The sequence below is a fragment of the Protopterus annectens genome, chromosome 3.part1 (genome assembly GCF_019279795.1).
Source record: "Protopterus annectens isolate FY-2018-M chromosome 3.part1, PAN1.0, whole genome shotgun sequence".
NCBI classification, from domain to species: domain Eukaryota; kingdom Metazoa; phylum Chordata; order Ceratodontiformes; family Protopteridae; genus Protopterus; species Protopterus annectens.
In genome coordinates this window covers 1,581,962,976-1,581,981,194 of record NC_056732.1, presented here as the reverse complement: position 1 = coordinate 1,581,981,194, position 18,219 = coordinate 1,581,962,976, and the positions used below count along the sequence as shown (strand labels likewise).

The following is an 18,219-nucleotide window of genomic DNA, read 5'->3' as shown; positions in this document are numbered from 1 at the left end:
AGCAAGATCTCCGTTGCTTTTTTTTTTTTACTGTTTTCGCTATGTAAAATGGGTTTAACATAGCGAAACAGTAAAAAGCAACGGAGATCTTGCTTTCTCCGTTGCTTTTTTTTTTAAACCTGTCTCGCTATGTTAAATGGGTTTAGCATAGCGAGACAGCTTTAAAATAAGGAACGGAGGTCTCCGTTGCTTATTTTTAAGCTGTCTCGCTATGTTAAACCCATTTAACATAGCGAGACAGTGTTTTAAAAGTAGAATTATACTAATGGATAAAAGTCCGGGCAACCGGACCTTTTGCCATTAGTATAACTCGATTTTTACAATGTGCACGCTGGCCAATCAGCGTGCACGTTTTGGGGGGGGGTCATGGTATAATACACTTCAACAAAGCCAAGTAGTTGTTGAGGTCTGGCTAAAAAAAAAAAAAAAATAATGACAATGCATGGTGTATCAATAAACTGCGCCCAAAATTTTTAGTGATGAGACTGTCCCCCATTCACGTAATGTACTTTTGACAACCTAGCACCGATGTTCTTTTGTGTGAATAATATAATTTTTAGGTAGAAACGTGAAGTAAGAAAGCGAATCAAACTTCTGAGGACAACCGATTCTACGTGCAAGGGGTTGTACTTAGAAGCGCTAAGGTAGTAAACCAGAAGTGACGTTGTTTAAGAGGCGACTCTTGGCCAGGGTACTGCTTATGTGAATGTACTCGCGTTTCGTAGTTAGATAGAATTGTGCGCGGGAGCGAATTCTTTTTATTTTGTACTAATTGTTGACCACTGTTACGAGAGGCAGTCAGTTTAGTGATCGAAAGTTTGTGCTGTTTCAGTGTAACATTTCAAGACAGGGACTTTGTGTTTAATTCTTCTGGCTAATCCTATTTTCTGTAGTGCCTGGTGGTTGGGCCTTTGTACCTGAGCGGGGAGCAAAAATGACAAAAAAGACTGCCGAAAAGAATACAGTTCAGGAGCTCGATGGGGAGGGAGAGCAAACCAGTCGGTTAGTGATTTTAGTGTTACTGTTTTTTATGCGTCATTTGCGTTTATAATACTGCTTAAATTGTTTCGATGTCTTTTTGTCTGCAAGAGCCGGAGCCGCGTGGGTCCGTTCTTCTTATGATGGCAATGCTTCAAATAACAGAAGCTAGAAGTGGCTTCATGGTGCGTGAAAATGGACTTACTTGTCACTAGGGTTGTTCAGATCATGCTTAAAGCGTACTTGGTAGAATCTTTGATTTTTCATTTGGTCCTTTCTCGTGCAGCTTGATATATCTTCCAAATATTTTAAACTTGTAACTTGTGAGAAAATGTTCGTTTTATTTTGAGTGAACAGTATTAGCAGGATATGTGCGTTGGTGATACTGCACTGTTCACGTTTTTATAACATTTTGAATTCTAGGAAATTATGGATTGCTTTAACTTTTTAAAATTGGAAAAAACGTCGATTTCTGGAGTTGAGTCTGGGAATTTATCGCCCAGTCACTTCGATTATACTGAAAAGAAATGTGGAATACACTCGTTTTATCTGGCTGGGCGATTATTCTTTTTTCCCCCCACATACCACTGATCTTACGATTATTTCTATCCTGTGTTTAAAACTGGTAGGGTTTATTTAATAACTTAAGCAGATACATTAAGGGGTTAAACTGGCATATTTGGGTAGGATGCGACAAGTTCTTGGATTCTTTTCTGCGATTTGGTAATCTGTGCGCCTTTGACTATGGTCGTGCGAGGTTTGTGTATGTTGTAATCCGTGGGGGGTTGATGGGTAGGTGCTGATGTGGAGTATATAACAAGTTGTAACCTATTTGTGAGCTTTTAAATCTTATTTCAAGTAGGGTTCTAGTCTTTGGAGCAGTGGCTGTATGTGTTTTTGATCTCATGTCCTAGACTTGCATTTCCCATGTTTGTTTTGGAAATACCGTAGCGCACACATGTCCGGAGGTACAACTTGTGGTGCACACTTCCTAATATCCCGCAGTGGTGCACGATGGAGATTAAAGACGACATTGCCTGTTTAGAGTTGCACACTTGACTTTTTATTTTTATGATAGAAGGTACCCTTACCTCCTCAACTCAGCCAGAAAGAGTGTGGTGGTCCTTTTTGAATTTGCGCTAAGGATTAAACTTTTTCATCTGTTCTTTTTGAGTTCTGGCACTGTTTAAAATTCTATTTTCTGGAGTTCAGGTTACTGTGCAAACTGTGTATGTTTATGGCTGAAGATGCGACAATTTTTGTATCCTTCAAGACTGATCCCGATAGCCAGACTGGTATATTTGGGTGCTTATGGAAAGAGTGGTAGGCTTGCTAGTGAATTATCTCGTAAACTATTGGATACCGGAAATCCTTTAACAGTTTCTTTATTTTGGATTCCTAAATTAGTCTAACTGTCCTTGTGGGCTATTTTAAGCTTAGCCAGTTAACCCATGTGATAATCAAACCCTGCACCATGTGTCTGCAAGGCACATATGTTAACCATTATGCCAACTTCCCTCTTGGCTTGTTACATTATGAACTCTCGCGGATGTTTTTAGACGCAGACTAAAGCTGCACGTGGATGGTTGGAGGTCTTAATGCTTTGACTTTCCTTGCTTCTTTCTTGGCCATGCTGACTGTGTGCGCTTTTAAATGTTTAAAACATGTTGCCATGTTAACCAACAGGCAGTCTGAATTATTTAGCCACAGTTAACGTAAGACTCGAGCGTGTGGGGGAGGAGTATTTACGTGAAGCGCCAATGGTTAGACGATCGGGTTCTATAATCCAGTTTCTCTCTCGTTGTGGATTAATTGGGGTTTTTCACTTGCTGTGTAAGCATCCAGCGGAAGTATTTGCTGCACATTATTTAACACACGGGATTGGATTTCATGATCTCTCAAGTCAGAGCTTGTTGAGTTTACAAGCAATTGTGTTTGAGGTTTGTAGAGTATTGCAGCGTTTTGCACCAGGATCATGAGAAGGGATCTTACCAGCCCTCATTGAAGGATAATAGGTTCATAGATTAGTAGTAGGCTAACTACCCGTGTGGGCCATTTAAGCCTAGCCAATTACCCCATGTAAGAATCAAACCCTGCACCTTGTCTGCAAGGTAAACAGCATACCTATTATATCAACCATCTCGTCCATGGTGTGGTGATGTCGTAATGCTTATGTTTTGTCTTGTAGGGTTGCTATCTTCGGATGGAATTTTAACATTCTCTTGCTAGTTCCATTTTTAAGGGGTTATAAACTGCCATTGCTAGTTTTCTTTGCATACTGCCTTTTCTGTGAAACACTGTAGCTGTTCACCGAAGAGCCAAGTCCACTTCTTGTCTGCACTTTTTTGGTTGTGAGCAATGTTGTACTTGATCACCTGAGGCAGTCCTGCCACCTTTCACTGACTCCATTGGCCTTTGAATTGGAAGTGTGTATTTTAAATCTTTTTTTTTGTGATGTTATTGGGAGGTAGTAACCCTGGTTTGACAGATTTTCCCTGTGGCTGCATGGGTGAAACAAGCATACTTAAACCATTAGTAAACCTAAGAAAAGGGAAGCTCCAATACCTTGAATCACAACATTCCGTGGGGGGACTGAAGAGACCAGCTGTAGCTTTGCAGGTCTCTGTTCAGGGCTCTTGCTATTTTGAAAGCACCATTGGTACAGATTTTTCTCCACATTAACAGATTGGCTTTAATATTTGCTTTCTTCATTTGTATTAGTATGGTTTTGTTTTTGGAGTGAATTGTTACACACTTTGCTCATAAAGAAACCACAAAAATTCTTTGCGTTTGACTTCGCCAGTGTGCTACTAATCTTTCTGTCCCCATGCTGCAATTTTAAGCAAATTATTTTCTGAAATACTTGTCCATTTTCTATCTCCTGCTATAAAAACTTGTTTTGTTCATACTTGTAAACCCCCCCCCCCCGCAGTATACATTGCTGTCATTACGTTTTCATTGGGATTATTCTTATCGTCTGACTGCTTTTAACTAAGGCAAAACAATTTTGGTTGGTATACCAATGAGTTGTTTTTTGGGTGAATTAGTAGAGGAGCATTAGTTCTGTCTTATTCTTTTTGATGGTTCTATTTCTGTATATTAGTAAAGTTCACACACGTGTAAATAAGTCAGACTTAATTGCACTTCCTTATTTAGATTGGTGCTATCTCTTATAACATGCTCTTAAATATCTAAAAATTGTATATGGGAATAATGCAGTGCTGTGTTTAGTGGCACAATAGGTTGTGCACTCACCTTGATACAGAAGGTTGTGGATTCTATTCCCACATCAGGTAGTTGGATTGCTGACACTGCATTGGGGGGGGGGCACTCCTGAATGTGTTGTCCTTCACTGAGGTGTTAAACCAAGATCTTACATGTTTGAGTTGGTGGTAGCTTGGGTGGATGTAAAAGATCCCGTAGCGCCTGTTGAAAAGAGGAGGCTAAGTTCTCAAATGCCTTGGCTAAATTTCCCCAAGTAATAACGTATAGACTTTTTTCTCTTTTAAACAAATCCTTTTGTCATTAATGACAGTTCAGTAATATTACATTTATATAAATGAAGACCATATAGACTTAAACTCTAGCTGCAAGCATTTTCCATCACAAAGCATATTGATATAATTCTCATTATACATGACTTAAAATCTACCCAATCATTGTCACATAACATGATATAGGGCATTCAAGTCCTGACTTCTTTTAAACCTCATTCCACCCTGTATGTATTTTTCCCACTGTTTCTGTTTTTTTTTTATGTAATATGCTCCTACCTTTTTTTAAAAGATCCAAATTCCAGTTTTTATTTTGGTAACTGTATTCACTACTTCTAGTACAGTTGGTTTAGACGGTTTTCCATTTTTTAGTAATTACTTTTATGGCGGCCACCATAATTAGGCTCAGAAAAGGGTTTACTATGTCTAGGCAATTACAATTTTGTATCGTAGCTCAGAAAAAAATATTTCCCTAGTTAAATCAACTTGCTCACCCAGCTTCTCGGAGTAGTCTGCAATCTTATTACACTTCCAGAAAAATAAATTCACTGTTACCTTTTTCTTCCCCATCACACCTCCAACATTTGCTATCCGTTTGAGGAAAAATTCTTTTGGAGTCTTCTTTGGGTATAAAAATGTCTAAACATTTCCAAGCAAAAATCAGTCTTCTAGATTTTGTTGCATGTTTTGGAGAGTTACACGTATCCCCCATTATGTATTTGTGAATTGCTTACCCAGTCTTTCTTCTCAATCCTTCTAACTCTGATTTTTAGTTGTCATGCAGTATTTTACATGTTCGGATTCCTTTTTTTTTTTTTTTTTTTTTTTTTTTTAGCAGCAGCTTCTGTTCTAGACTCTTCTAAACACTTTTACCAGTGCTGTTTTTTTGTTTAGGACCCCCTATTTCTCTGCTTATACTTTGTCTTCCGTATCAAGGATTAATATCAGTCTGCTATTCAAATAAATTCTTGCCATTTTCCCATCCTATTACCTTTCCCTCTGTATTTTGTTCTCAATACCTTGGTTCCTTTGCCAGTTTGCTCAATGAATTCCATCAGCCTGTTGTCTGTGTCCCTAATTGCAATCATCATACCTATCTGTAGAATCCTCCTGCCTCTATTACCGTGTTGGCCTAGTTCATAGGTTCATACTAGGCTATCTGCCCAAGGGCATTTATAAGCCTAGCCTATAGTTATGTGGCTTTCGCCACCCCTTTAGTTTGAATAAAAACTATGCCTATTATTTTGCTGTGCCTCTCAAGCAGTGACACTGAAGTAATCCCTGCGGTATATCTGCGGTCTCCCATCCATTGGTCAAGATTCCTCTTGAACAAGGCCAGCGAGGTGCTCTGCCTCACATGTACCGGGATTTTGTTCCACAGCATAGGGAGTCTCTGGGTGATGAATCTGTCCCTCCAGCACGTTCTATTTATAACTGTGTCAAGGTTTAAGTCTCCCGCCCTTGTGGTTCTGAGGGATCTAGATGTTTTGAGGTGAAGCATATTCATCAATTCTGGGTTTGACATGGCCTTATATGTTAGGCACAGGTCACCTCTGAGCAAGCGGTATGAGACTGAATAAAGCTGGAGTTCTTTCAGTCGGGCTGCATAAGACATATTTTTGAGACCCTTTATCCTTTTGGTGAGGAACTTTTGGGGCCTTTCAAGCTGCAGCAGGTGTCGGGTCAGATACATTCCGAACGGGGCATTGTACTCAATCATAGGTCTAATGAGAGATGAGTACAGGGGGACGATGACCTCCCTTGATCTGGATGTGAATCCCTTCATGATCAGGTGGGCAATATAGAAGGTCTTCCTAACTACTTTAGCAACGTGAGTGTCAAACGAAAGGCTACTGTCAACTTGGGTCCCCAGATCCCTGATGATTTCTTCTGTGCTCAGTGGATTGCCACCTATATGGTAGCTAGGGGTAACCTTGTTTTTCCCGAAGGGTATGACTATGCATTTCTTGGCATTTAACTTTAGGCCATGGCTCTGGCACCAGTTTTCCGTTTCTGTGAGGCCCTTCTGAAGGATATCTGTGTCAGATGCGTTTTCGACTATGGCGCCCAGTTTGCAGTCATCTGCAAACTTTGTCAGCCATAACCCTCCTGTGTTTGCTTGTACTTCAGAAAAGTAGATGCCGAACAAGAGTGGACCCAGGACTGAGCCCTGTGGAACACCACTTGTGACAGGCTTTGAGTCTGACATGGCTCCAGCAACTCTGACCCTGTGGGTTCTGTCACTTAGCCAGTTTGCAACCCATCTTGTGATTTATGGGTTTACATTCAAGCTGATGAGTTTTTCGATGATACCTGAGTGGGGTTCTTAGAATATTTCTGCTACTTTTATGGATATAATATTCTCTGATTATTGTAATTCTCCATAAAAAGATCTATAATCCCAGTCTCATCGTTCTTGAGCTCCCCCTGTTTTTTCATCATCCCTTTCCACTGTGAATTGTAGATTTCTGCCTATGCTATGTATAGGAGTCTTGCATGTGTAGCTCTGAAATGCCTGCTTCAAATCGGGTAATCCCAATCCACCTTGTTTTATTGGAAGATTCGTTTTATCCCATGTGACTCTTGCCATCTTCTCCTCCCGGCACGTCTTTAATTGTTCACAACTTCTCTAGTTGAAAATGCCTGACCTGTGTGAGACTCAAGGGATTAAAAATATTTTAACTGTTTGTATCTTATCCATACAACAGAGCTTCCAACTTCTCACTTAATTTTTGTATTTATTTTAGTCTTTCCTCATATTCTTAGCTGCTGCACTGGAATAATTTTTAGTCCATACTCCTAAATACTTCATTGTATCGTGTCCCCATAAATGTGTACTGCTGAACCAGTTTGTGTAGGTACATAAGTTACTTCAATTGCTCTTGTTTTAGCTTCATTAATTTTGTAACGCAAAAATATTTAAAACTCTGTTTTCCCCAGCATTGTGTCCTTTTCTGTTGGGTCTAAAATGTCATCTGCAGATAGCCAGCTGCTCTTGATTCCCATACCAAGTATGTCCTTGAATTTCTGAGCTCTGTTTTCTTTGCCAGAGTTTCTAAATATAATGCAATATAACAAAGGGGAAGACCACACCTCTGCGTGGTTCCTCTGCTCAAGTAAAGATTCAGAGGACCCACCCACTTTAATTTTTGCATCGGGTCCCTCATGTATCCTCCTAATCAACCTTATCGGGGAGTGTAAATGTTTCCATTGTCCTGCTCATAAAGTCCCAGCTTACTCTGTCAAATGCTTTCTCTGCATCAAGGCCCACCAACAGTGGTATTTTCTTATGTTCTGCTTCCCTCTGGATCGTCAGTGTTATGTTAATATCGGGTATGTGGCTCCCCTCCACACAACCACGTTGATCCATGTGTATCAATTTTGGCGTTGTTTTTGCCATTCTTTTAGCTATTAATAGACCAACTTTATAATCAGTTAGTATTGGAATGGGCCTGTATGAGGCTGGATCTGATGGATCTTTACCTTTTTAGGTATTAACAGCTACCACTGTTGTCTTCCAGAATGTTGCCATGTCCCCTCTTAAAATACTGTTGAAACCTTCCAGATCTTTCATATTTTGGCAATTTATGTCCTCATCTACCTCTAGCTTTGACATATATTTAATTCTTCCGTAAACATTTCCATTGGTACTTTTTTTTAATTTACACATTTCTGTGTTTTGTACAGACTTTTATAGAATTTCTGAAGTTTCTAATACTTATTATACAGGATCTTTTGTTACCTTCCTTGTTAAGAGGCTCCCTAAGCTTGGCAATAGTCCTTTCTACTTTGTTGCCTAAGTTGTTGTGCTAAGTTTTTGTGCTCTAGAGTTATCAAAAACGGCAATTTTCTTTAAACTTGTGCATATTATTGAAGTACTCACTTGTTTTCTGTTTAGCATCTCTGCAGTTGCTACTCTTCTGTGAGGTTCCCCGTATTCTACAGTACTTAAACATTTCTTAGCGCCTCTAAATTCTTACTTTTTAACCATATCTTTATTTCCACCCTGTTCTTAAACTCCACTTTAATTTTATCTCACTACTTAGCTACATTTTCAGAAGAAATTTCTGTCTTTAATAGCTCCTGAATAATTTCCACTACCCATTCCTTAAATTCCTCTCTCTTCACCAGATTAGGTGGGAAAGCGCCAGTGTCAGTTTTATTTCCTTACCCTGTTTTTTACTTTGTTAAAGGTGCATGATTTGAAATGGTTACTGGGTGAGTATTTAGATCTTAAATTAAATGCACATGTTCCACTGAAATATAAATTCTGTATAGCCTAGCCTAGTTTTTGTATCTTTGGGAATATATAATTTCACTCCAAACTCATAGTATTGAATTCACATCTTCCATGCCAAATATTTTTATAAATTACTCCAAAACTCCCCTTTGTTCTTGCCCTTCTGGGCCCCCCCAGCCACATTGTCACTGCTATAAATCAAATTTCAGGCCTCATCTAGAAGTAATGTTCCTTGCCGAAAACTGGCTGCTTTCATAGAATTTTCTTTAAAAAAAAAAAAAACTTGCACGTTGTGGTGACATTCACCCCAAGCCCCAATCTGAATAATACCCTACTCCGTGGGCAGAAAAACTTTCCTCCTTAACCCCAGTGCAAAAAGTATCCTTAAAGTTCATGACTTCCATGTTCTCTTAGCTTTATACAAACCAGAAGTTGTCATATTAACTGAGACCTGGCTAAAACCAGAAATTCACAGTGAAATAAATCACCAGGGTACAAAATCATTCACACTGGCAGAGTAGGTAAAAGGGGAAGGGGGTAGCCATACTATATAAATCACCTAATCCTTGGGACAACTCTATCTTCATCCTAAACTTCAAACATGTAGAACTCACCCTTGCCAAATTAAAACTGATCCCACCCTCCCAAAAAAGTCAATGTTATAGGCTGCTAAACTTCCCCAGGGAACAATATTACTATAATTGGAAAACTTACTAGACTGGATCACAACCTCCCTTCCCCAAGAAAATATCCTACTAGTGTCTGCAATATTGATTGGCTCAACCGCTTCAGCCAAAACCCAGTCTCCCACATCAACCTTTATGGAGTAACCCAACATATCACATCTCCCACTAGAATTGACAAAAGATCCAAACACCAATCCATACTGGACTGGATACTTGTATCCCATCCATCCCTCATATCCTTAGCTGGGTGTTTAACAGGGACCTAAAATGCTGTAACTGGACCCCCTTGAAAAGGTTATCACTCAGTGAAGCAGTCTTGTACTTTAAATATGACCTTTCTAAAAATGTTAAACCACCGTGCCCCCCCCCCCCCCACCGAACCACTAGAATTAAAACCAAATATGCCCCATGTTAGACACTAGAGTATTCCTCAAAAACAGGAAGAAAGCCTGGATACAATTTCACAAGAGTAAAACCCAAATAGACAGCTACCATGAACTACACAACAAGGCCAAAAAGCTGATTAAAACAGACGATCTGCTATCAAAATATTCCAGACATGCTACTAGCCCCCAAAAGGTTTGGGCAACAGTCAACTGTGTTTTACAACCCAGGAAAACATCCGCCCCCACCCAATTCAATAAATACTTTACCGAAACAATCCAAACTAATACTCACCCCACCCCAACACAAGTATCTACTCCAAATGAAACACGGGTTAATAACACCCACTTTAACTTCATTTAGTATCAATCAAAACCATTCAAAAACTTCTCCAAAAACTCAAACCCACCACCATGGCTGCCGATAACCTACCTGCTGAATACCTGCAATTAGCTGCAGAAGCTATAGCCTATCTCATTGCTGTCCTTATTAACAGATCCATCTCGGAATGTACAGTACCCCATTTATGGAAAATATCCCATATACCACCTCTACATAAAAAGAGTTACTCTTGAATGCCTATAGCTATACTATCCCACTTAAAAATCCTTGAGGGTAATACACCCAACTGATGGAATATCTGCTAGAAAGCAAATTGCTGTCTACACAGCAACATGGTTTTAGATCCTTCCATAGTACCACCACTGCACTTGCATTATTCACTAACACCATCACAGAAATAATGGACTTCTCATGTCTGCTACATTCTTAAACTTATCCAATGCTTTCATCATGGTTAACCACACTAAATTTCTTCACTCAGTCTGTACTTTAACCCTCAGTGCCTCCTCTATTACATGGTTCAAGAGCTGTCTATCGGGTAGCAGGCAGTGCAGTGGCAGAACCAAATATCCTCCCTACTGCCTGTTTCCACAGAGGTTCCCCAAAGCTCAGTCTTGGTCCTTTATTCTTTTCACCAATCAACTCCCATCCGCCGCCTCTATAGCCCAACATGTGGATGGCACTGCTATAATATATGGAGCCCCCACACACCATCACCTCCTCTCCCAAACACAGGAGTGCTTCTCACTAGCCGAAACTTGGTTCACCAATCAGCTCATTCTTAACCCATCTAAAACAAAATTACTCATCTTTAGATCTCGTAGATCCTTTCCCATAATATACAACTTTACTATCTCCTCAGACAACAAAACTGTTATCCCAACCACCCATACCAAACTGCTAGGCATTGACATAGATAACCACGTTAGATTTGATTTTCACATAGGCCAAACCATAAAGAAAGTTTACAAAAAACGTGGACTGCTCTAACGTAACAAGCATTACTATCTCTCAAAGCAATCTAAAACAATAGCCAGGACGCATCTTATATACCTTGCTTTACGCTTCCCTTGTGCTCACTAACCTTCATAAAACTGATCTAAACAAACTTGAATCCTCCTATAATAAAGTAGCTAGATTTGCTACAGAATCATCCTACAGAATACATCAGAGTCTCTCAACAAGCTTAACTGGTTAGAACTCCCACTATTCCTTTAAATCAGCTTTCACTAGCACACACAATATTAAACCACTCTGACAAAATCCCAGCTCTTCAACATCTTGTACATCCTCACACCACAACAAGAGCCTTTAGATCTAGCACCCTAAATCACCTGGAGGTCACCAAATTTAACAACTAGGCAGGAAAATGTCTACAGTCACTCTTATCTCTAAACTCTAATTCCCTTCCACCACACCTAAGTCAATTGTACCACTCAATTTAAGAAACTGCTTAAAGTTTACTTTATGAACAGGCTATGCTGCTGTCACCCCTGGATAAAAACAAAATACAAGAACGCTGAGTCCGCAAATCCTAAATGCGATGAGAATGCACCAAAATGATCCAACAAATATGTTGGCTAAAAAAATCTCTGTTTAATACTTAAGAGTGCTTTCACCACATGAATGTGAGCTTCATCAGAACATCATAATACAATTTTCTCAGTTTAAATACTATTAAATAAAACTTAATAGTGAATGTTTTGGATTAATTTAAAGTGATATGTACACCAATGTTACATTCAACCAAAACTTTTAAAATTCCATTAAATTCCTAATACACAAGTACCTAAAGTTATTAAATTTATACATTTAAGAAAATTTTAGAAAATGTGAGCTTTGATTAAGCCCTAAAACTACTAACTGTTCACTATGTTGAACCCAGATCCTTATACAAATCATTAACTTCAGTTATTTAATTCTTAAATTGAGTAAAATGTCACGGCTGCAAAAATTGTACTACTAAACAGCTTACTAGAGTAACTTTGAAATAAAAACCTATACAAACTACACGTGAACTGGTATTACACTTCTATGCTGTTTTTAACGTTGGCATTATTGTATCAATATATAGTAATAAATTCCAAACACTAGTCCTGGTGGGGTAGAGGTATCTGTATATAATTGCCACCAAATTTCTTTGTAGCCCAAGGTGGCCTTTATGATTACCACCTCTAGGGTCTGTTACAGTATTTTACAAAATTCCTAATCTAAAACTATACATTTCCCCATGTTTCTCTGTCTGTAAAGGGCATTGTTTACGTCCTTCCTCCTGATACTATATAGGTGATCATAGATATGTTTTTTTGAAACTTCTTTCAGTTTTCCCTATATGGTATCCTGAACACATCATACAATTTGCCAAATATATAACAAACTTAGAATTACAGTTGCCTTGTTTAAACCTAATCCTAGTCATATTTAAAATAATAATTTGGTGGCAGTTGTATACTGATGCCTCTACTCCACCGGCACTTAATGACCATATATCTATTAAACCTTTGTTAGTAAGGGAGTAGTTAATGTATCACTAGTGTTTGAAATTTATTATATATTGATACAATAATGCCAACGTTAACTGCATAGAAGTGTAACACCAGTATAAAAACTACACATGAACAGTTTTGTGTGTTTTTATTTCAAAGTTACTCTAGCAAGTTTTTTTTTTTAGTAGTACAACTTTTGTAGCTGTGATGCACTTTATTCAATTTAAGAATTAAATAACTGAAGTTAATGATTTGTATAAGGATCTGGGTTCAACATTGTGAAAGTAGTAGTTTTAGGGCTTTAATCCAACTTACATTTTCTTAAATGTATAAATTTAATTTTTTAGGTATTTATGTATTGGGAATCTAAAGGAATTTTGAAAGTTTTGGTTGAATGTAACATTGGTGTACATATCACTTTTAAATTAATCCAAAACATTCACTTTGGCGCTATAAGTGGGTATTTAAACTGAGAATTGTATTATGGTCTGATGAAGCTCACATTCATGTGGGTGAAAGTGCTCAAGTATTAAACGGAGATTGTTTAGCCAACGCATTTGTTGGTGGTTCATTTTGGTGCATTCTCATCACATCTGGGATTTGTGGACTCTGCGTTCTTGTATTCTGTTATTATTTGTATTCAGTCTAAGGAACGCTTTTCCATTACCCCTGGATAAAAACTGAGATTGCAGTTAACTCCCATACAACATAATGCTTTCCCCCCCCCCTATCTGTAGTCCAGTCGTGACTATATGAAATGAAGTGCTTTACTCCAATTAAGATATCGGTATCAACTACATTTCCAATATATGGATTCACTCTAGCTCATCCTTATTTTGGAATGTCCTACCTTGTGCTGTTCATATTTACTTATGTGCAGTCTGCTGTCATTTAATTGTTAGTCTGCCTGAAATGCAAGTTAATTCTAAATCTTTGAAATGTTGTGAATGTATGTACTTGCAGCTTTTCTCCCCGGGCCTCCACTGAAAATGGACTTATGTCCAGTCAGACTTTCCCGGTTAAATGTAAATTAAAATATAGATAGTTTTCAGTGGAATACAAATGCATGCCATTTTAGTCCTCCTTAGTACTACAAACGTGCCATTATCTTTTTTATACGGTCACTAATGGAGCATTTCTTGCAGTACCTTTTTTCTTTTGTCTCTGCCGTTACACTGAATAACCACCCTAAAAACCTTTCTTTACCACAATCACATTCGGTTCTTTCCGAATGCATCTCCTGTAGGGTAGCCAGTTACTCTGTATTTAATGTAGTTCTTTGCTTTTTTTATCTGAGACTTTTGACATTTTAAGACATTAAAGAAAGCGTCATTGTAGTAAAGTCTCTTAAATGTCTCGTCCCAGCTTTTGTGCTGTGTGCATAGTGTTTGGCAAGTTGAACATTTGAATCCCCTTCATTTGATCTAAGTTTTGAAATAACAAACCTGTTCAAAAAAAATCTTAAAATGTGAACCTATTTCACATTTTTGCAGGGGGCAAGCACACCCCCACCCCCTGCTACATAACTATACCAATTCTGAAATCGCACTACAGTGAAGTGAATAAGTTCCCGTTCAGTACAGTGAAGGGAATAAGTTCCCGTTCAGCACTGTCTATCTCCTTTCATACAGTTTGACATTTCAGAACTTTGAACCTCTGATCATCGAAGACCAGAGGATCGATGTTTTGAAATTGTTTGACTGAAGGGGATACTGAACTTCTCTACAGTTTCTTGTATCCATTTGAGGTTGTCGTTCCTTAAACTTTGTACTGAAAGCTGTCAAAGAACAGACTCCTGATACTTCGCTAAAACCTATTCGCTTAATACTAACAACTATTTAAATTTTTAAAATAGCATTCGTGGAGAAATGAAGACCAGATACAGAATTGCTTCTAAGCATACTTTTATTTGCCAGAAAAAAGGCTTACTATTCAGTATTTTTATTTCATTTATTTGCTTTCTCTTGAAATTTGTTTGACATCTGTTAACTGGTTTAGTCCATCTGAGCCAATGGCCCATTTTCAGTGGAGACCTGAGGAGAAATGCTCCAGCAATACAAACCTAAAGATAAGTCCATATACAAAACCCATGAAAAACAGTGCAGCAATACAACCTAAGAAAAATTTACATATGCAGTAATCGGGTGAAACAAGTAACTGTAATATTACAAAATGAAGTAAATACAACTAGTACAGTAAGTATTTACAATGATGACATAGCTTGATAAGAATGTGTTATGCAAGGAAGAAATTCATTCCCTGCTGGCAGGTTTTGTGTGTACACATCAGTATCTGTTTAGCTATTGGGTATAAACTGTGGTAATTTATTGTCCCCCTCGCATCATAAGCAGTATTTTGGGGAGATTCTTGAAACTCCCTACATGTATTGGGTAAATCGGTCTTCATGGGAACGGTATTTCTGTGGCCCCGTGAACATTTGAGTGAAAGAGGATACCTGCTGGTTTTATAACAGGATATTCACAGGGAAATATTTCACCTTCAGGTTAGGGTTCTGGTGGGATCCAAGAATACTTTGGTGCCTTATTGAATTCTGACATAGGCACATTTACATTTTTGATAAAAGTAATCAAGCTGTTAAGTTAAAATTAAACATCATGCTTTATATACATATTGCTATATATCATAACCTAACCAGCATTACAAAAATTCATTTCTTGCCCCACATGTTTATTAAGCCATCACCTGCAACGTAAGCAAATGTAAATGAAAACAGACCACACTGACGCAGCCCTAGTTGCAAGCATTCCACTTCACAAATCGCACTGATGGATTCCCATTTGCAAACATTATACATCACTTACAATCTACCCAGTCATTTTCAGTCAAACATTACATAGTTCATTTAAATCCTGCCTTCTTTTAAACCTCATTCCTCCCCTGTATGTATTGTTCCCACAGTTTCCATTTCTTGTGTAGTTTGCTCCTTTCCTTTTCTAAAGATCTCAATTCCAGTTTTATCTCTCTTAATGTATTCAGTACTCTTAATGTAGTTGGTTTGTATTTTTATTTCCATTTTCTAGTAGTTGCTTTCTGGCAACCACCATAATTAGAGATATCAAGGCCTTACCATGTGTAGACAAATCTGATTTCTGTATTATAGCTCAGATGGATCATCTGTGACGGTGCATCCTGCAGGGAATCCCTAAAGTCAGTCAACTTGCTGCACTCCCAAAAATATGTTCCTAATTACCTCTTCTGTCTCAGTCATACCTCCAGCATTTTGCTGTCTACCTGAGAAAAAGATTCTTTGGAGTCTACTTGGGATAAAAAAAAATCTATTTAAACATTTCCAAGCAAAAATCCTAAGTTGTCTCGATTTGTTGCTTATTTGGGAGGCACATGTGTATCATCCCATTCTTTGTGAACTGCCTATCTCATAATTTCTAGCCTCCTCTGATTTGTATAGTTATGCAATTTATTTGCTCTACTAATTCCTTTTTTAATTGCAGCTTCTGTTCTAGAGTCTACTAAAAACATTACCAATGCTGGTCCCCTATTTCTTTCTCTTTGCCTTTACTCTGATATCCATCTTTGATAAGGAAGGCAGTCTGTAATCTGCAATCCAAATAAATTCTTGGTATGTTCCCATTGTTAACTTTCCCTCTCTCTAGTTATTTGCTTCCCATACCTTGGTTCCTTTTGCTAGTTTTCTCCATTAAATTCCTGTCCCCTCTTGCTTATTGTCTAAATACCTAATTGCAGTTACCTTTCTTGGAAGCATCTCCATTCTGCATTCCCATGTTGGCTTAGTTCTTGGAGTACTTTCTGGTGCTTTATGGATATAATATTCTGTATGATTATTGTTCTTAAAGGCCTGCATCCAAAATCCCAGTCTCTCCTTGTTTCTTGAGTTTTACCCCGGTTTCAACATCATCCATTTCCACTTTAAATTATAGGTTTCTGCTCTGTATAGGAGCTGTGATTGTGTAGCTCTGAAATACCCCTTCAAATTGGGTAATTTCAATCTGCCCTGTTTTACTGGAAGAATCATTTTATCCCAGTTGACACTTGCGGTCTTCTCTTCCCAGATAGTTCTTCAGCTCTTTTTATTAATTGCTGTCCACAGCTTTTCCTTTGGTTGATAAAACTATCCCTGGCCTGTGTGTAAGACTAAAGGAACTAGACATTTTGACTACTTTTTATCTTACTGCCATCTTCTTCTTTTGGCTTTTCATGGTTGGGGGTCACCACAGCGGATCACATGTCCGCTCATGATTGGCAGTGGAGTTTTACAGTGTAGAGTTGCCAAGCCCGGTGCCCAACCTTCCACAGAAGGCACGCACTTGCACCTAGGGCCAATTTAGTGTGGCCAATCCACCTACAGCATGTCTTTGGGATGTGGGTGGCCACGCTGGTGCAGCTGTTAGTGGTGTTGCCTCACAGCAAGAGGTTCCCTGGTTCAATCCTCGGCTGGGGTGCCTTCTGTGCGGAGTCTGCATGTCCTCCCTTGGTCGTGTGGGTTTCCTCTGGGTGCTCCGGTTTCCTCCCACTGCCGTATCAGTATGAAAAAACTTCCATTTTCTTTAGTCTTTTTCCACATATCCTTAGCTGCCACACCAGAGTAGTTTTTAATCCATACTCCTAAATGTCATTTCTCATGTCCCCATAAGTAAGGATATTGTTGAACCAATTCATGTGTGCGTACATATTTTACTGCTATTGCTTTTGTTTAAAGTTCATTCGTTTTGCATCCTGAATAGATAAGAAACTGTCTCAAAATGTTCCACAACACTGTAATGACTTTCTGGTTTTGTCAGCTATAAAATATGAGAAACGAGGAGAGACTGGGATTTTGGATGCAGGCCTTTATGGATATAATATTCTGTATGATTATTCTTAAAGCACCAGAAAGTACTCTAAATATGCAAATAGAGCAAGTTTTTCTTCATAGGTTCATAGCTTCATAGCTTCATACTAGGCTATCTGCCCTAGGGCATTTATAAGCCTAGCCAGAGTGTGTTTGGCTTTCGCCACCCATTTTAAATTAATTTTGCTATGCCCTTTTTCGAGGTTAGTATACTGTGCCTCTGTCTAACAGTGACACAGAAGTGATACCCGGGGTAAACCTACGATCTCCCATCCACTCATCAAGATTCCTCTTGAAGAGAGTCAATGAGGGACTCTGCCTAACCTGGACTGGGATTTTATTACAGAGTGAAGGGAGCCTCTGGGTTATGAATCTGTCCCTCCAGCATGTCCTATTTATTTCAGTGCTGAGGTTCAAGTCTCTCAAGCGTGTAGCTCGATGGGATTTGGATTTTTTGAGGTGCAGCATGTCCCTTAATTCCGGGTTGGACTGGCCTTATACGTCAGGCACAGGTCACCTCTGAGCAGGCGGTATGCCACTGAGTAGAGCTGGAGTTTCTTTAACCGGGCAGCATATGGCATCTGTTTGAGCCCTTTGATCCTCTTGGTGAGGTACTTTTGGGGTCTTTCCAGTTGCTGCAGGTGTTTGGTAAGGTACATCCCAAAAGGGGCATTGTACTGTATTATGGGCCTGATGAGGGATGAGTAAAGAGGCACGATGACCTCCCCTAATCTAGATGTGAATCCCTTCATGATTAGGTGGGCTATTTAAAATATTTTTC

At 38.8% G+C, this 18,219-nt stretch overlaps 1 long non-coding RNA gene across 1 annotated transcript in view; it reads left to right on the top strand.

Moving 5' to 3' along the window:
- Positions 1-422: 422 nt before the first annotated feature.
- LOC122798564 overlaps positions 423-18,219 on the top strand; it is a 307,360-nt gene continuing 289,563 nt past the window's right edge. The window contains exon 1 of the long non-coding RNA XR_006364281.1: positions 423-1,002. This is a non-coding gene — a long non-coding RNA (uncharacterized LOC122798564). The remainder of the gene's footprint in view (positions 1,003-18,219) is intronic.